The sequence below is a fragment of the Zonotrichia albicollis genome, chromosome 2 (assembly GCF_047830755.1).
Source record: "Zonotrichia albicollis isolate bZonAlb1 chromosome 2, bZonAlb1.hap1, whole genome shotgun sequence".
Classification (NCBI taxonomy): Eukaryota; Metazoa; Chordata; class Aves; order Passeriformes; family Passerellidae; genus Zonotrichia; species Zonotrichia albicollis.
The window spans coordinates 83,683,016-83,703,825 of NC_133820.1; the positions used below are offsets into that span (position 1 = coordinate 83,683,016).

The 20,810-nt window shown below is 35.8% G+C and overlaps 1 long non-coding RNA gene across 1 annotated transcript in view; it reads left to right on the top strand.

Moving 5' to 3' along the window:
• LOC141728227 (uncharacterized) overlaps window positions 1-20,810 on the top strand; it is a 121,261-nt gene that overhangs the window by 43,445 nt on the left and 57,006 nt on the right. The window contains exon 2 of the long non-coding RNA XR_012579083.1: window positions 16,462-16,744. This is a non-coding gene — a long non-coding RNA (uncharacterized LOC141728227). The remainder of the gene's footprint in view (window positions 1-16,461; window positions 16,745-20,810) is intronic.

The following is a 20,810-nucleotide window of genomic DNA, read 5'->3' on the forward strand; positions in this document are numbered from 1 at the left end:
TTGTACTTCTGTTGTTTCTGTGAAGTCATCACTGTAACCAAGACATCAAATTAAATTATCATTTTATAGTTCAATGAACATTATCAGTTATAAAACCAAGTTTACATTTGAAAAGACAGTGAAAGTCATTATTTTAAAAATAACATTACTTTCAGTTTATGCTATTTTAGTGGAACTACTACATTGTCTCCTAGAAACAAAGCTGAAAACACTGAAATAGCTTGCAAACATTTTGTTGATTTCAGTAACAATATAAATTTAAAAAAATTCTATGTGATTTTATGTTTGCTTTCTGCTCCCTGGAATTTTGACACAAACTTTTAAAAGTAAAAGGATCATTCCTCAAGTGTGTTGTTTTCGACATTTTTGCTCCTATTTAAAGTGTTTCTGTCTTTTAACAGTGTATACACATTTACAGAGGCTTTTTTTATTCCTCTGGACAATGACTCTTTCTTATAATTCATCTGCAAGGATCCTTAGGAGAGCTATTAAAGACTTCTGTTGATTTTGATCAATCATTTAAATATATTAAAAAGAAAAATAACTGGGTTTTTTCCATCCACTGATTTTTGTAAACAAGCTTCCTCCTGTTGAAGTAAATACTAAAGTCCCTTCTGAATTTCTGAAGCACTTCTTCTATCATACATAATTTAACTTAATATGATGGGCTGATTGAGACAAATTTCATGTTACACTACAAAATGTACTCACTTCCCACATACTTCTACACAGTCACTCTTCCCATTGTAAATATTAGATTTCATTACATCCTTAGTATATTTTAGGATGAGGCTCTCAGTCTTCACTCTTTTATGGGTGTGCTGCAGAGCTTCATAGTAATTCTTTCATTTCTTGTATTTCATGAATAATTTGTCCTTGTTTAAATGGAGATAGAGATACAGGAAATTTCAAAAAGCAGAACATGAGGGAACTTTAGGAGGGGAATCTAAGGATCCCCTACTTTAAGCTATCGCTGTATAGGATGACTATCACATGTCCATTTATCATTTATTATCAGATTTCCATCTCAAAATTGCATTTCTAGACTCAATTTTCTGGTTTTTTTTCTTCTTTTTTTGTGTTTTTCTTTTTTTTTTTTTTCATTCACATATGCACCACTATCACAAAATAGAAACTATTTTGTACCAGCAATGTCAAATTTACATCACGTGCATGGACAAAATAAAACATATTGGAGGCCCACATTTTCCTTCAAATTTGCAGTAACAACCCCATCTCCTGATTCTTTTACAAATTAGATCAGGAAATAGCGGCACCTTTTCTTATGAAGACTTGTATTCTTGCATTATTGAAAGACTGAAGTATCCATTCTTTATAAACATTGGACTATGACCAAGTCAGTTCTTACTCCAGGCAAATTGCAAAGAGTAATAATTATATACAAAATGTATCTGCTTTTCAGTATACACCATGTTTCCCAACTCCTATGTCAACTGTTCTTATAAACATATTCCATTGATAAATTCTTTTAATAGCCTTTTGATCAGTGGTGTGTTGACTTTGGTTTTGTTTGCTTGTTTGTTTGCTTTTGTTTTTTACTTTCAGAATGTTTACTGTTCATCCATTTAAATATAAACAAAAACATTTTATCAAGATAACCATAACAAATTTATTTGCATATGTCTAGTATATCTGAATTATTAATGCCTCTTTTATTCCATCTTACCTAACATCTCCAATATTGCTACTTCACTTCCTCTGAACATGTACTAAGAGATTTATGATTATTGACCTTACTTCTGCTGCCCAAAGAATTTTCCCCCCACTGATATTTTTTGCTGCCCTCATCTATAATTTAAGTTACACCATCAGTAAAAATATTGAATTATAAAATCACAGAAAAAAAGTCTTTCTGAAGGGGTCCACTGAAAATAGTCCTCTCTTTGAACCTGCTGCTCAAAATCTAGCTAACCTTAAGATTAGATCAGATTATTTAAAGTCTTACCTAGCTGTACACTGAACACCTCCAAAGACAAAAATTCCACGGTATTCATAGACAAACCACTCCACTGCTTAACCTTTCATATTATGTTTTGTTGGCTCTCTTGCCCCCATCTTTTTATTTCATAAGAATTTCCCTTTGTATACCTTGTGTTCTCTCTCCCTTGTTCTTTCCCTGCGCACTCCCCAAATCAGCCCAACACTCTTTTCTGTATTATCTAGGCAGTGCATGAATACTATTAAATCATCCTTTAAATATCTCTTCCTCTAGCTGTTCAGCATCCCTCATGTCATGTGCTCTTTAGTGGCTCTTCACTGTGCTAGCTCCAGTTTGTTACTATCTTTGATGCTTTAAACGTGACACAAAACAGAAATAATGTTCTTCTCTACTTTGTTTGGTTTCCTGTTTATGTTTTCTGGTTCAAATTCAGTTTACATCTTTAATTCACCTTTTCTTAAAACTTTTTTAAGTTTATCAAAGGAATTTTTAATGACAGGTCATCTTAATCATTCCAGATTAAGTATGCCGGGCTGACTAGATGGTCTAAAGCAAAAACTGTTTAGGGTGAAAAAAGGGGAAATAAGGCCAATTAAAAAAGTAGTGTGGACACAAATGTGTAGTAGTGTGGAAGCTCTTCTCTCTAAAGCTTAGAATCTAGAAAAGTAGATTCTTCAAATTCTACTTTTCTAGATTCTAAGCTTTAGCAACAAGGTCTTCCAAATTAGGAATTATGGCAATACGTGAAATAGAAGTTTGAGGTTTTGCAACTCTTTAGCTGGAAAGTGTCTGGCATTTTGGCTTTTTCTTGTAGTTTAACTGAAACATGGTATAATTCCTCAGCAGGAGATATCAGGTAACAGATAAGCAGCAGAAACTTCAGAGTCTTTCTAATTTCTTCTCTGACAGCTGCATTTCAGAAGGCAAATAGCAAGCACATGTAATTCTTGAAAGAACTCTTCTATCCACTTTGTTTTGTAATGGGGGTCTGGACATAGTTGTACTGCTGCCTTACCTGAAATAGTCTGTGAGCAGTACCTGGAAAAGTCTCTGACTGCTCTCTTTTGATTTCTGGCTCTGCAAGTATCTCTGAAAAAATTTGCTTTTATTTATATTTGAGCCTCAACCACAACCTCAAGAAATTTCATAAACAATAAAATCATATTCTAAGAGATATAAAGAAAAGAGTATTTTGACATCATTGTATGAGTTCTCATGCAATATTTTTATCCCTTCATCATCCTCACTGATTCTTCTGCCCTTTTTGCTTCCAGACAGCAGCCATCACTAGCACAAGCCTTTCTTCCCAAGTGTTATGTGTTCCTGACTGGTGCTAACCTCCTTCAAGGATGCATCTCTCACCCACTCACCCCACCAACTCCTGGCTGCCCCTGGGGCCCAGCGGGAGTGGTGGAAGTTTCCCCACCAGTCCCATGACACAGAGAGTTATTGTTCTCCCACCCCACAGTCTCTCAGGCTCCTGTCCCTGAGTAAGCAGCAGCTCCATCTTGGGGGGGAACAGTCAAATGAGAACTGGGGGAAACAGCCACAGACATCTTCAAACACCTTCAGCTGGCTAAGTCTGCCCCAGATAACTGAGAGAGGCTTGTTCTGCTTCTGCCAGGGCTGTTCTGGTGCTAGGGACTACCAGGGACAGGGGATGGTATTGAATGAGTCCAAGCATATCTGTATACATGAAATATGCTTCAAGATAGAAGAACAATTTTAATGTCACAGTGTCTTCATTAGGAGCTACACACAGGGTGAACTGGTGAAGTCTGAATCAGCTCTAGGACTTGTCAGTTTAAGATTTTTAAGAACCTCTAGCAGAAAGACAGTAATGCTTATTTCAGAAAGCATTACACGTGGCATGCTGTAATCCTACATGAGACTTGCCAAAAGCTTGTCACTTTTGCTATTAAATTTCAGGTATAATATCTTCATTATGCAAAGGGCCTAGGCATGGCACTGAGTGCACCAGACTGGGTTGTACCCCCATAATTAAAGTGCACTGTTTATTTCAGTATGTGAAACAGAACAAGAGTTTGCAGCTTGCCTTCTGCTTAATTTTGTGGAGCAAAGGGAGGCGAAGCATTTGGAACCACAAGAATAGCAGTGTTTTTTAATTTTGAAATGCTCATCCTGGGTTTCCCAAAGTGGGGGGAGTGTACAGATAATCAGTTTCTTATTAAATCATGGACTTATTTACCTTTAGTTCTGCCTTTGAGAAATCATAAACCTTTTCAGGTTTATATGCAGAAACACAATTTTCATAAAACAATTTTAATTGAAGCAAATTACATCATTAGTCTACATTTATCACCATAATATTTGACAATGAAATAATTACCTTTATGTGGAGGTTCTAAGTAATGTTATTGGCTTAATTATGTCAAAGCATCCTTGTGAGTAGTATTTTAGAAAATAAAGTAAATCACTTTCCAAAAAGCCATGTTTTAATGACATCAGAAAATGAGCTTTGAATGCAACATCTGAGGCTTCAGAAGCTGCATTTTGTATTAATACTAATAGCTCTTATGCAGGTAGAAAGGAACTAACAGAGCATTAAATATTCATATGTTTTACTACACTTTTGAGAGAAAAGAAGATTTTGCTCTAGTGTTTGTTGCATGCTTTACTTTTGGATATTACACTATTCCGTGTACTTGTTTCTAAGGATCTCTTTGGACACTTTTACTCAAGAAAGACAGTAGACTAAGTGGAAGCCCCCTGTAGCTGATGTGCAGAACCTGAAAACTTTCTCTTGACAAGACCTTTGTAGGTGCTCACAGTGGTATATGGAGTACACTCTTAAAACACAACTACAGGTAAGGGTGAGGAGAGCAGAATTTTACTGACATCAATCTACTAGAGAAATATGTTGAATGGAAAACAAGGTGATTCAGTTTTTTCTTCATCTTGAAAAACAAAACTGTCAAATAAAATAGCCACACTAGAGAGTTTTGGGGGAAAAGGACCTCACTTGAAGGCCTACTTGCTTTCTGCTGACACTAAATTACTCTACAGCAAAATCCAGAGACAAAATAAACAGATAAAAGACATAATCTAATACTTATGTTACTCCACTTCAGTGGAAGAGGACGACTTTGACTTCTCCAGCAGATTTCCTATGGTTATTTTGTAGGGTTAATTTCTCTTCAATTTTTATTTTAATCCTGTTATTGCTTTATGTAAAATGCAGTAATATTCTGAACAATACTATACTAACATCTAAAACCATTTTTTTCTCTTATTATGACATTATGAACACAGTGCCTACAAGTTCAAGAATCCTCTCAACATTTAAAAACTGTGAAGGTTAATATCCTTATGCTTTCATACTGAAATGAATATATAGTGAAATAGAGAACAGAATTTTAAGATAAATAATTTTTTTATGTTATGAATGATAGTTCACCTACCACTGGAACAACTATGCATGTAGTGACCAAATTAAAACCCAGAAAGCTCTCGCTCTGTTGTTAGCATAGAGGAACTAATACTGAAGCTTCAAGGAATTGTAGCAACAAAATTTTCTTTTTGTTTTTAAAATAGAAGGAAAAAAAACAGAAGACAATATCCTCATTCTTCCCGTGCTGTCAAGTACTCAACATTGAAATCTGCTGATAAGCAGATGACTTTAAAAGATTAAATTACATGTGTGTAAGTTATGGGTGTAAAGTCATAATTTATGAGAATTTTCTTGGTGTTAGTTTTATATTCTGAGAAATATGATGTTATGAGAAATGGAATAAAATTTTACCTAAATGTCCCACAATTGGTCTAGAAATTCACTATTGAATTAACTAATAAAAAATCAGTTGAGATCTGATCCAATCCAGTCTTCATTTTGGCCCACCAGATTTTCAGTCCTATTTTCTGTCCCAGTCTCCCTAAAGAAGGGGAGTAAACAAGTGGCTGGGTTGGTGTTTGGCTGTTAGCCAGGGCTAGTCCACCAAAGCAATACAAATATTCTACTGACATAATTATACAAGACAGGCTTGAACTTCTGCAGAATCAGTCACCCCTAAGACAAACACTGTTTAACCAAAATATGGAATAATTTATCTCAGAATTAGTAAGAATAATACAAAATTTTAGATTTTGCCTTATAATGACTCTGACTTTGATATATAACCCAAGTTCTGGAAACAGCGGAATTGAAAATACTTGCAGTGAATTATTGCCAATGACTGGCTTATTTCCAAAGAATGCATTACCACTGAAGTGATTTACCAATGTCTTTCACTACACGTTACAACTACCTATCATTCACTTTTAAGCTTGCAGCTGAAGATGTCACTGCCTCCTTCATATAAGTACAAACACACTCACAAACACATGTTCTTGTAGCCTCCTTCTCTTGTTGCTTGACTGTACTGTTTATTTTTCTGCAGTGCCATATGAGATACCTGCACAGGGGTTAAAAATGTAATAAATAATTAGGTATTCTTTCAGACAGTTTTGGGTACCCCAAAGAGTCTAGAATTGTTATCATAGTCTTTGCATATGCAGCAGAATTTTTCTCTGGTATTTCTTTTAGTTTAGAGAAAGTAAGTGTAAGTTCTCCTGTCTTACGTTACCGGCTTGTCAGTAATATGAAACTTTACCAGTTAGATAGATTTTGAATTCCATGCCGCAACTACAACAAACACTCCTCACTACACTCTCCAATTGCAAGAAAGGAGACTTAGTTCTTAGATAGTGTTTTCTTTTAGATGAAGTCACAAAAACTGTAGTGAAGACCTGTATCTCCACCTCACATGAAGCTGTCCTCATATTTCCAACAAAACTCCAAAAAGAGACACACGCAAGAGACTGAGGAATTCTCGGGATGTTGAATATTTTAAATCTCTGTATCTGGAGGTGAAGTAAGCCAATTCCCACTTCAGATTTGCTGTTCAGGACCTGTTATTCAAATACATGGCTAAATCTTCAGGTTTCACTCTGCTATAGGAAGGAATGGGAGTGCTGATTTCCTTTGAATTTACGCTTCAATTTTTTTTTTTCCAAAAATAAAGATAAAATCTGCGGTATTTAAAATTTTGGGACCATGAGAATGACTTTATTTCACACTCTACACATACCAAAAAGGAACAGGTGTAACTGTCAGTGGATAAATATTGACTTTTACTACAATTATATTGATGACTTCAGTTAATATGAAAGCAGTTAAAATTCAGAAACATTTTATACATATCAATTCTCCATTCTATAGCATAAAAAAAGATTAAAATAGTTAAATTCTATGTTTTTTCTTGAATAAAAAATCTTCCAAACTGGGTCAAAGAGAAAATTATACACTTAACTGCTTATAAGTAAACCATAATTTGTGATGAAATTTGAAAGTTTCTCACATAGTAGCATGTAGAATTTGAACAAGTTACTGAGGCTGCAAACATTGCTATTCATTAAGTCCTACTGCTGAGTTCACAGAGTTATTCACGTATCCAATTGTACTGTTTTCAAAGCTGATAATTCACACTGGGTTTTCTTAGTGGAAAAAAAATTTAGATGCTAAACACCACCAGAAAAAACACACACAAATAGTTAAATAACAGGAAACTGATAAAAAATACCTCAGATATAAATATTTACCTGTAAATGTTAAAACATTTACACATCTGTCACAGTGTTTTAAAAGAGATAAAAAGATCTGGTTAAATAGTGTGTCAGCTATATTCAAGAACAGCTCTGTGAGAGGAGTGATGAGAAAAAGGCATCTGAGGATAGCAAAGAACTGTATTTGAAGTTAAAAATGTCAAGTCTAAGTATTTATAAATTCATATTTAGGCATCAGATATGAAGAACCACATCTTTATACTGCTCATCAACCAGAAACTTTCATGCAGATAATTAAATGAAAAGGCCAAACTTTAAAAAAAAATTACCATACAAAGCAAATCTTCTTGAGACCTCACAGGACTGTGTAGTGAGAGCCAGTGACTTTTCTTTAAAGTAGGTACTCTTCTATTTTGCCTTTCACTAAACAGTACTGAGTTGAGCTAGAGATAAGCTAGACATAACATTACATATTATGACGATTTAGAAGATATGTCTCATATTTGTGTGTTCAGAGAATATTCTGAATCAATGGCATACAAAGCCCAGCTTTCTCTAGGGCACAAGGGATAGACATAAGGGATCATAAGGGAGTCAATGGCATACAAAGCCCAGCTTTGTCTAGGGCACAAGGGATAGACATAAACAGTCCGGCCCAGCCCCTGTAAGAAAGGTAAAGAGAGCAATCAGGTGCGTCAAAGAAGCATGATTCATAGTGATGACCAGGATTCAAAACATGGGTAGCCTGGAGAGTGTGGTGCTGCTGTGAGATTCATTACACTACTGCCTAAATAATAAGTTCAGATACAATGTCATGTTCCTACAGATATTCTGCATTTAATCAGTAAATTAGCTTTGTCAGCATTAATAAGAAATCTTCATAAGAAGCCATAGCATTTTAATATGATTTTAAGATCTGATAGCTAACTTAATTAACTAGGATTTGGAAAAAAAATTCAAATCTCTATAATGTATATCTGAAAACAATTTGAATATAAAAATATCATATTTGCAATATCAATCAGATTAAAATACTTTTTGGGAAGGAAACTGAGTGTTGTTGGTTAGAAATGTTACTTCCCAGTTTAATGCTGTGACTGAGATTCTCCCTCCTCCTCCCCCTCCCTCTTCCCCCTGGAGTGGGCTGGAGAGCAGAGGTGGAGATTAGGGGTAGAAATAAAAAAATGTACTGGAAACCACAACAGGATAAGAAAAAAAAGAGTATCAGGAACAATATTAAGAATGAAAGTGTACCAAGGGGAGAGCGTGATTCACATGCAAAATTCTCTCCACAGTGTCCAGCCTGACCACAGCCACGCCACCCCCACTGTCCCCCAGCTTGGAGCTGGCATTACCCAACCACTCGCTCCAGCTTGGAACCAGCATTCCCCAGATGCTCCATCAGGCTCAGAACTGGCCTTACCCCACCTCTCCCTCTCCAAATTTATTTGACCGTATGGAAATCCTTTTCCTCAGAAGGGACTCCCTTCCCCCTTGCCCCTGGCAATGATGTGAGAAGACAAAGAATAACCTCTTGGTCCTAGCCATTTTCATGAGAAAAATAGCTTGTTTGTGATTATGGTTGTGTAAGGACTTCTGCAGCTGGATACTCACCCAGAATTTTGCTATTTTCCCACCTCAACAGGACCGGGTGAGAAAATTGGAAGAAAAAACCTAATAGGTTAAAATAAACATAGGCAGACTACTTATCATTTATCATAAAGGACAAAACAAACTCAGCTTGGGGAAAATTTATGGAATTTATTTTCAAGTAGAGTAGATTCAGGTAATGGGAAGCATAGACAAATTATTAAAAAAAAAAACACTTCTCCTCTAACCCTGCTTCTTCAGACTAAACTTCACTATTTCTCTCCTGACTTTGCTACCGAGCTTCCCAGAGTGGTCAGGGTGGGGTGAGCAATTAAGTGTTAGGAGTCCATATCAGCTCCTCTCTGCCTCTCCTGCCTCTCAATTTTCTCCTTCAGCATGGGTTCTTCCACATACTGAAGCCTGCTGTAGACCTATTAGGAACTGTCCGTCCCTGGCACTGGGCTGCTCCAACCTCTTCTTACGACAGCAGTCCCCGAAGCATCCCTGCAACCCAAACTTTGACAGGTACTGCAAATATAGTGACAAAGCGGAGTGGGGAGAACCCACTCCAATGCCTAAATAAGGACCACTTCTGTTCTTTCTGAGTTTTTAAGTGGAAAATCAAAATGTCATTGTCATTATGATATCAGAAAGAATAGTTTTCACCAAGTTTCACTAAGAGCACATACATATACAAACACGTTGTCCAATATAGTCCAATTTATTGAAAGATAAACTAGGTTCTTTTAGGCAATGTAGCAGTTTACATGAAGAGAAAAGAAAACATATCTTTTCACCTTCGAAAAAGCATTCTTCATTTATTTGCATCTACTCCAGAGGTCTTCACTATATGAATTTCATCCTCTGTATGAGATTTGACAAATAAGCAGATATAAATTTTAGAACATCTGACTTTTCTCACCTGTCAATCTCTCTAGGACTCTACATCAAAGACTCTACAATGGAAGCACACATCTCACTCCTTTCACTGCAAAAGTTTTATGACTTTTTCAAATTTAAATATCTAAGTTTGATGCCTAAAGGAAGACAGATTCTGTGTTTTTTTCCCTTGAATAAATTCTACAATAACGAAGGAAAACAACTCAGTTTTTATGAAGTGTTATCATAAAGAGAGTTTTAGTTATCCAAAGGAATCCACTTGCGCCTTTTCCAGTCTCTCTGTTACAGTGAAGTGATATGCTGAAGTCATATAATACTTTGGGAGAGAAAAGACTTCAGCTGTTAAGTCACAAAAGAAACAAAGAAAGAGACCTATCTTAATCTCAGCGATGGTTCTAGTCCCTAGATGAGAGCTTTGCTGAAAATGCATTTGTAATCATTTTCTCTTTTCATAATAAAACCAGATACTTCGTAGCTCTATGTGACTCATAATCTAAATACATCAAAGGGTAAGAATGACATTTTCCTACTGAGCTGAGGTTTTACACTGTGACTCCAACAAGGAGCTTGGTAGAAGAATAAGATAAAAGATTTTGCTTCTCCTTCACAGTGTCTAGCTACTTCAACATGTAAGTTCTATAATCAAATCAATGCAGGGGATAAGGTTAAAAAGTGAGGTTAATGTAGGAGAATACTAATGTAACTCTTTACCAAATTATGAGGAACTTGCTTTCTTTGAATGAAAAACTACTTATACATGAAAGTAAAACACTTCTGTTGTGGGATCTAAAGAACACAAAGCTGAATGATGCAGCTGATGCCCTGGATGGAGGAAATGCCTTCCAGAAGGATTTTGACAGGCTTGAGGAGTGCATCCAGGTGGACCTCATGAAACTGATAAGGCCTCAATGTGTGAAGTCTTGTACCTGGGTCAGCAGGGCAGCTCCCAGTACCATGAAAATGAATATTTCAAAAATGGTCCTGTGGGCATGGACTTGATGATAATGATGGTTGAAAAAATATAAGCCTGTACTGTATGCTCACAGCCCAGAAAGTCAGTCATACCCAGGTCTGTATCAATGGAAAAATGACCAGCAGATGGGGGGGATGATTCTTTCCCTGTACTCTGCTCTCATGGGAGCCTCTCCTGGAGTGCTGTGTCCATCTCTGGAATACCAATTGCAAGGAAGAAATGGATGTGTTAGAGCACATTCAGAGGATAGCAGTGGGAATCATCAGAGGGATAGAGCACCTATGCTATCAAGGCAGGCCAAGAGAGTCAGGATTGTTCACCTTGTAAAACAGAAGACTCAGTCTTCTGAGTCTTAAAGTGCTTTTATAAGAAAGTTGGAGAGGAACTTTTCACCAGGGCCTGGAGTGACAGGACAAGGGGTAATGGATTTACTCTGAAAGGAGAGAGATTTAAATAGGATATGAAGAATTTCTTCTGTTAAAAGTCCAGTGAGACACTAGAACAGGTTGCCAAGAGAATCTTTGGGTACCAAATCTTTCCAAGTGTTCAAAGCAGGTTAAAAAAGGTTTTGAGCACCCTAATCTAGAGGAAGGTGTCGCTGTCCATGTAATGTGTTTTGGATTGGATGATCCTTAAAGATTTATTCCAATTTGATTCATGCTATTATTCAAGAATTCTAAGTTGTTCCCTAATCTGATCCTTTGTTACCAAGGATAAGTCTTCCTTCCTCCAGACATTTCTCTCTGGTGTCCAAGGCCCGGAATTCCTGAAAAGGAAAAAAAAAAAAAACAGAATTACTTATTATGCCTTGGAATAAGGAGGATACAAGAGATTTTAAAACAAAAGTGACATCAGAAAAGTAACAAAAGACAGAGGAAGAACAGTTATAAATAAAATTAAATGTACTAAAAGAAAAAGGAGGAAGTAAGACAAATTTCAATTATTTTACTAGTCAAACACCTTGACAAACTGTTTTGCAATCTTTAAAATATATACAGTTTTATTTCTCTGTAAGATTTACTTTCCCTTGTCCACAGCCAGATATTTGTACATGATGATTTTCAGGGCTGAAAAACATCCCAGGTTTTATGTAGCCAGATTTGACAATTGAAGTTGTACAGATCAGGCATGTATTTATCTAATGCTACAAGGAATAACTTCACATTTTGGGCACGTGAAAGTCACAGAACCACAGAATTATGTATATTGAAAAAGACCTCTGAGACTGTCAAGTCCAGCCCTTGACTGGACTACACCTTGTCAGCTGGACCATGGCTATAAGTACCACATCCAGTCCTTTCCTAAACTCTTCCAAGGATGGTGACTCCATCAGTTCCCTGGGCAGTCCATTCCCATGTTTAACAACTCCTTCCATGAAGGAATCCCTCCTGATGTCCAGCTGGAATCCCTCCTGAATCTCTGCTGGCACAGCTTGACATTTTGTCTTGTTCTGTCACTGGTTGCAGGGTGCAGGGTGATCCCCTTCCTGCTACAATCTGAGGAGAAAAGTAAGGTCCCCCCTGAGCCTCCTCTTATCAAACCTAAACAACCCCAGCTCCCTCAGCTGATCATCTTTGGACTTGTGCTCTAGAGCCTTCACCAGGCTTTCCTTCTTGCCCTGGACAAATGAGTTATTACAGGTTTCTTTTGGAACCTAGATCACCAAGACCAGCACTGTTATACTGTGGAAGCTTCAGATATTTCACTGTTTTGAGATAATACTTTAATATGCAATAGAAGTACCTTCAGGATGTGAAAAAATATTAGGAAATGAATAAAGGTTTGTTAACTCAAACATTGTTTGCAAGACTTGAACCAAACATTTACCTTGCAACTCCAGCTGACATAATTTAGGCTGTGGGTATCAGTACTTGAAGTATATACTACATTTCAAAATCTTTAGAGAACACACAGAGTTTGAACAAATTTATTACTGAAAGGCAAGCAAAAGGACTTTAGTAAGCTGAAAAAAAAGAAAAAAGAAAAAAGAAGAGTGTTTAAGGATACACTTTCTTTGTCTCAAGTGTCTACAGCTGTAATAGGATAGAGATGTTAACCTTTGCCTTGCATTTCCCACATCTATTCTTCAGTTTGACTAAAGCATGAAAATAGAACATTGCAGATTAATAATAGGTTAGTTTAGTTTTATTTTGGTTTAGTATATCTACATAAATAGACATGAATATATAATAAGTACATATATATACTTAACTAAGAATGGAAATGAAAATTAAGAGAAAGAAAAAAAGAGTTGAAGATAAAAAAGGGAGGAAAAGTAGGCTAAGATTTTAAACCCCTGTTCTCATTTGCTTCTTTTTGTATAATGAAGAGGTGAAACATTAGGCAGCATCAGGTAAATAGGAACATCTGCTGACCATTCTCACACACTTGGTTCTTTCACTTCTCCGGCACTGATCTCCCAATCTTGCATTCACTCAGATCTGAACCCAAAACATTTTGGCAGAAGACAGAAGAAAATTATAGCTATGCATAAAAATTTAGGAAATTCAGTTTCCAGAGGATCAACTTAATTTGTTGGAGTTTGCAAGGTTTTGCCTTTCTTTCTATGAAGGCATTGTACTCCATACACCTGAAGTAATTCTGATTTTAATAGCATGAAATGAAGACACTGAATAGTTATGGAGAGACAAGTAAATCAGCAACTTTCAGTGACCTTGTTTTACAATGCTTGTACACATCTCAGCTGAGGAAAAAGCAATCATTTCCCTACTGGGCCTGAAAAGGGAACACGCTGTGAAGTTTTGCAAGAAAAAAGTGAACAGTACTCAATATGAGAGTGGTCAAATGCTGGAGCACGTTGCCCAGAGAATTTGTGGAATATTTGTCTGTAGAAATACTCAAAAACTTACTGCACACAGCTCAAAGAAATCTGATTTAACTGCTCTGCACAGAAGATGCATTTAGGACCTAAATGACCTCTGGAAGTTACTTCTAAACTTCATGATTCTGCAATTCTGTGAACAATTTGTATACCTATAGCATTCTCTTATGACAGAATAAAGATGACCTAAAGTTATCCAAGCATTCCCTGGAAAGTTCTGGTGTTAGATCTACTGTATTATACACCTTCAAAACTTGCAGCCCAGTCCTAATTTTGGCCCATTTTAATGCTTATTGCTTTTTTCTTTAGTTTTGTGTTGTTGTTGCTCTTTTGCTTTGTTTTGTTATTGTAATGTAAAATATTCTGATTCTGAGTCATACGAGAAGCTACTGAAAAATAAAGGTATATTGCCTAAAACATATTCTTTGAAAGATATGCCCTTGTGGAGTTCAGCTATTAAAATTAGGACACCTGAACCATTAATATCTCAGAAATATCTGGGGGTTTGATGATTTTAAGTTTTTCTTAATGTAACATAAAACACGTCTTGTCTTTTTTTGAACTGATTGCTTTTAGTTGTCAGATCACAAACATAGGAGCTGCCATCTTCTGTAAGGTTCATGTCACTTTGAAATATTACTATCTCTACTGAAATACACAATATTTTATTATTAAAATATAATAGATAAGTAGAATGAAATTCTACACAGGTCAAATTATTGTATACCCCAGATTTGGGCTGCATGATTCTTATAAACCTAGCTTTCCTGAAAAAAAAAAAAAATTTATAGCTGTCAGGTTTTTTTAGAAACCAAGCTAACTACAATTTCTCTCCTTGCAGAAAAGCATTCAGAAATGGTTCTCAAAGGCAGTAATGGCAGCTGAATGCCTTCTTTACAGGAAATATTAATGGAAAACAGGTTATGAAGTAGTACAAGTATAGACTGGATAAACAGAAAAATATTAAAATACATGACACCAGTCATACCTTGTAAATTATCTTCAGAGTATAAAAATTAAATGTGTATGCAAAATTGATTAGAAAATATGAATAAGCAAAGCATTTAAAAATATTAATAAAGCTGTTTTTTGCATTTCTGTTTGAATTCTAATGAGCTTTAGATGTTGATTTCATCTCAGTAGTAGCTGCATTTATCTGTCTATTCTAAAATGTCTTTTTATATCTATACCTAAGTGTCTTTACAAGAACCAGGAGTCTGAATTTAGATTATTGTCAATGTAAATCTAACCAGGACAGTCGGTGATGTCTAGAGAACAGCTCAGTTAATCCCAGGTTGCATACCAGGGGCCCGATTCTGTTGCCTACACATGAGGATCTAACACTGTTTGAGATGCTGATTAATATTCTGCTCATCTGCTGCCAGTGCAGGTCTTCTGTAGCTCTTGTGTGATTTCCTTTCACTTTGAAGGTCTCAGAGACCTAACCAGTGTTAGATGAACCTGGTTTAATACAGTTGTCTGCTGTTAGGCTTTTATATCAAATACTTCACTTTATCATATGAGGTCTGTTTTTACAGCAAGCTGACATGTAACAAGATCTTGAAGATATTGATGTATGCAAATATATAATAAATTTATACTGCAATGATGATCTCTCTAGAGACATAAGAGAAGGGAGTCTTTTGTTTTATAAAATCCTACTGCTGTTCTAAAATTTTTAAAAACTGGAAGATTTTTTGAATTAATTTTTGTTTTAAAAAATTGCTTCATAGTTTTTCATATTTTTTACATTGTATCACTCATTTTTTAGATATAATTGCACTTTCTCAGAAATCAAATGAATGTACACACATCAGAAAGTGCATAATGCTTTCAGAAATTATTTTGGGCAGTCCGTTATAGCACCTTGATTCTTATTTCCTGATGAGAAATGCATTTGTCATTTTGGAATTAAAAGAACTATTATCTATTTTTTTATATGAATCTGCATTTAGGAATTGAAGCATATATATGTTTTGGGTATAATTTTATTTTAAACTTTGCTTTAATTGACTAGGAAAAAAGTAGTAATAGATTAATTTTAGGCAGTTATAAATAATTTGTATCTACAGCTTTTTACCTAGCGGCACAAGTCAGGAAAAACCCTGAAAACAATTCAAGCAATTTTGTCATCTGCCAGGGTTGTGAAGCTAAGGAGAAGAGGGTAGAGTATTATCTTTATGCACACTGGTCTACTAGGACTTCTGTATTGTAATGGGTTGACTCCAGCTGGAAGCCAGGTGTCCACCAAAGTCACTCTGTCACTCTCTTCCTCTACAGGACAGGGGAAAGGAATTGCAATGAAAACCTAATGGGTCAAGATAAAGACCGGGACTGACCACTCACCAGTTAATGTCATGGGCAAAATGTGCTCAACTTGGGGAAATTAGGTTAATTTATTATCAATAAAATCAGAGTAGGATATAAGAAATAAACCCAAATCTTATAACACCTTCTCCACCCCTGTCCTTTCTTCTCAGTCTCCACTTTTCTGCTGATTTCCCCACCTCCTTCCCCACAGCACTGCAAGGACAGGGAATGAGGGTTGTGGTTGGTTCAAAACATGCTACTTCTTCCTCAAGCACTCGTTCATCAATGCTCACTGTGTCACTCTGCTCCTTTGTGGGTTTTCAGAGAACAGAATGGGACTGGAGGAGATCTGGCACTGCCTGCAGATCATACCTTTACCTCCTTTGAAGCCTGTGTTGAACTACTGCTGGTTTGGTCAAGGGACTGAGTGCATCCATCACAGGCACCTAAGACATCTGAGACATCCACACAGAACTGGAAGATATGTCCAAGGATGTCACTAAAATTAAAGAACATACCTGGGCTAAGAGACTGGAATCACAGTTTTTGGATGCCTCTCTTACAACAGCAGCATTTGTCTTTTACTTAGACCTCTATTTTTCTGCTTGTAAGTATTCAGATTTTATTTTTACCACCTATGCTTTCCTTAGCTTCTATTCATGCCAGAACAATTGCTGCATTAAAAATGCACCCAGAATAACCCCAAGGATCTCAAGAACTAAGCCTTCAATAGCAATGGTATTGAGCAGAAAGTGGTAAAGAGCAGAAGAAAGAGGCAATATGAATTTTGTATGAATCGTGAAGAGTTGTCACAGAACACAGATAGCTACGGACTAGTAGCAGATTATACATATTAAAAAAAAAATTAAAAAACCCAGATTCTGGACTTGGATATATTCTCCCTAAATTCTAGCAGTCTATCACAATGTATGTTGTTCAACCAGAATTTTTCTCAAGTGTTTCTACATTATATTTGATTGTCATTGGCTGTGGGTGTAGAGGATTGAGTGTTGTTGTTTTCTTCTTTGCCAAAATATGCCCCTGGAATTATTTTACCACAATTTTCCTACTATTACCAACACTTTATTTTCACACTGCTATAGAGAATTTTATTATCTTCTTCACACACTCCTTACTTTTTTATCTAATAAATCTCATTTATTTTGAAATCAAGTTACTTCTTCGAGACAGCCTTGGTGTCTATACCTTCCACTTTCTTGTGTTAGGCTGCAGTTTTCTCTAGGTAATCTGAGAGACTCTGCTAGAGACAGCCTACTCAGGCCTATTACAGTGTATGAGTGGGATTCATTTTATCAAATTACGACAGCTGAGAATTAGATTAATTGTTTTAGCTACGGATTAATGTGCAAGTTCATGCTGACCTAGAGACAAACTGAAAATCTCTTTTTAAGGAATTGCAAAAAAAAAGAGAGTTCTTTCCACCCTGTACAGATAGTAGAATCTGTTATTCCCAGGCCTGTAACTGCCTCCATAACAAATCAGTTGGTTGATTTTATTCAGATTCATATTTCCAGATGTTTGACCAGGTATTTGAAGTCATGCAGGCCTATAGTCAATGTATATATTTCATATCTGTATATGTCTTTCAATACATTTGACCTATTGTTAATGAAATACATTCATATAGTAGTGGCTTCTTTTATTGCAGGAATCCGAGTTTTTAATCCTTTAAAAAAAATGAAAATGTATTTAAAGTAATCTTTGTTTTGTTAATCTTTGGTTTTTCTCCCGTAATACATTGCAAATGCTATGTTTTCATACATGCCATAGAATTACTAGGTATTCTTCAGTTTCAAGCAAAACATATTTATTGTATCCATTTGTTCCTTTACCTTACATAGTCTGTAACCTATGATAAATTTATAGGCAGTAACCTTATCCCTTTTTTGCCTTGTCACCAGACTAACCAAGCCCAGTGCTTCCAACCTCTTCTCATATAATAGACTTCCAATTTTCTGCATTATCACAGAAGCTCTCTCCATCTGTCAGTTTAAATTCATGTCCTTTCAATATGAATGACCAGAGCATGTATTTCAGAGACTATCTCCCCAGAATTTTGTATAATGGAACTAATATTGTCCTAACTCAGCTGACAAATCCTAGGACACCATTTGCATTATTCACAGATGTGACATATTGGTACCTCAAAGGACTGAATATGATACAGCTCCTTCAATGAGCCTGAACTTCTGCCCTTAGGTTTTTGTCAGTGATTTTTCTTACTAGTTTCCAGTTACAAAACACAAAATTTTGTACTGTCAAAAGTTATATGTCTACCTCTACGATACCAAAATTCACCCAATTTTTCTCCTGTATGAACAATTTAAAAAAAAAATTCATTAAAGTTGTGAAGCTATCATTCTGTCAGCTAGAACTGATTCATCAGTTACTCACCACTCAGTGAAATGTACACATCTGTACAAGTAACTTTCTGCAACACAAATAAGAATATCTTAGCCAAAATTGGCATTGAAAGTCAAAGTAACAGATTTTATTTTATGGAACAGAAGAGCAAACACTGTTAGAAGAAATTGTTTCCTGCTTTGTTGCTATTTTCTTCAATGACTCTATTCTGATTGCTTGTACTTATTTTAGCAGTACTTGTGTGGAATGAACCTTCATTTTCTCTAAGATTACAACAATTTTTACATTTTCAACATTGGTAAAAGTCCTTGAGGTATTCCTGATTCATACGTAATATCTTTAAATTCACTTAAGAGTATTACCGACCTAACCCCTGAGAAGCATTATTTCATTTATCTTTCATAATATATTTAGTATCAATAATATCTGCTGTCTTCTCCCCTTTGACTAGAACCTTGCAGTTTCTGCAGTTCTAGTAATTTTTATCTTTTTATCTTTTTATCTAAATAATTTTGCAGTTCCAGTAATTTTTATCTTTTCTAATTTGACCTGTATTTTACACATGCTGCTATATCAAGTGCTTTGTTGAAGTCCAGGCAGATGCATGCTTTGCATTTCTTTCCTCTGATCAATTCAAGAACATGCACCCTAAATGAAATACCTGTGATATTCATATATATAAATATATATGTCATCAAGTGATCATAGAACCCCTAAATTTTCTTTGAAATCCTTTTCATATTTTTCTATTTTTCTTATATTCTAAATTGTCCTACACTTTGTATATTAGGATGATCAGATCCATTTGCCTGCAGTAGTACAGATAATTTTTTCTTCACTATAAATAGTACATTAAATATTTATCACTCCCATAGCAGGAACTAATATTTTTTGTTGGTTTGAATTAAGATGCCTTAAAATTACCCCTTTGAAAATTTTCTAAGTACATAAATGTTCCTGTTACATCTCTTTCCCAAAACAACCTCTTTTAGAAGACATACTGTTGAGAAAATAATGTTGATTGGCATTAATTAAGTTTTTATCCTTTAACTTATTTAAAATAGATCCCAAACTTTACTAATTTTTCCAGGACAGCTGTAGAAAGACATTGAAAGACAGCTAGGGTATTAACATTTCCAAGTAATTTTGGGTGCTCAGAAAAAGTAAACAATCATTATGTCTTCCAATTTCACAATTAGCTCTAAGTAAGGACTCTATAGAAGTTTCACAGAAGAGGAAGATTCTGAATATACCAGATACTTTTCTCCAGCTTTGAAATTCCTGAAAGCTAACCTATCACTTTTCCTAAAGATACTGCATATAAACTTCCAGGACACATTAAAGACACATTAAAATAAAGATGTACAAAAAAATCACTGTATTCTTTTGAAGCCTAGAAACATTTCGGTTCTTCAAGACTATTTGTTCAAAGAGTACTGTGGTAATTTTTTCATAGTCCTTTATTAGGACAAGATAGTTGTATATCTACAGTTGAACTACTTTAAATTCGGCAGCTGTTGAACAGACAAAGGAAAACATTTTTAGAAAATCTCTCTTTGTTCTGTGACTGAAATTAGAAGAGACATTTTGAAAAGTGTTGACAAGCATTGAGTGAAGGAACCTGGCTGGTTCTGGTAGAAGTAGATTGGCAGGTAAAGGTTGAAAGATTTTTATGAGAACTAAGAGAGATTCTCAGACTAAAATTAATGAATAGGTAAAAGCTGTGCATCCAGTATGTCAGGCTCTTTCTATTAGGTGAAATATCTGTGCCTGAGTTTATGACCGTGTCTGTTCAAAACACACATAAATTATGCATACTCACATTCAGCGACTGGCCATACCACCAGCCTCTGGAGGTAAGATAAATTGGCTGTAGCCATGGCATGGAGTGTGACAGTGTGCCTCTCTCCCCCTGCTTCTTTTATAGCCATATCCATCTTGCTGTGGACTTTGGGGAACAGATTGCAACATGGTACACAGGGGGCGTCTGGAGCATTGGCTCAGATGTTTTTGTAGTTCACAAATAAGCCAAACATGCTTCTTTGGCCTGCTGAGCTCTCCTGCACAGCAGGGGCGTCACACTAGGACTTCACCTCGAGTAGGGGTGCCTCTCAAGGTTACTCCTAGAGGCTGAGAAATCTCCTACTATAATGGATCCTTAGAAAGTGATTAATAGCATGCTAAAATTTGAAATACTAGCTAAGTGATATATAGGATTCATTGCGCCTATAGAATCCATAAACTGCTGACCAAGTCTCAGACTAAGTGTGTACTGTAACTCCTCTCTG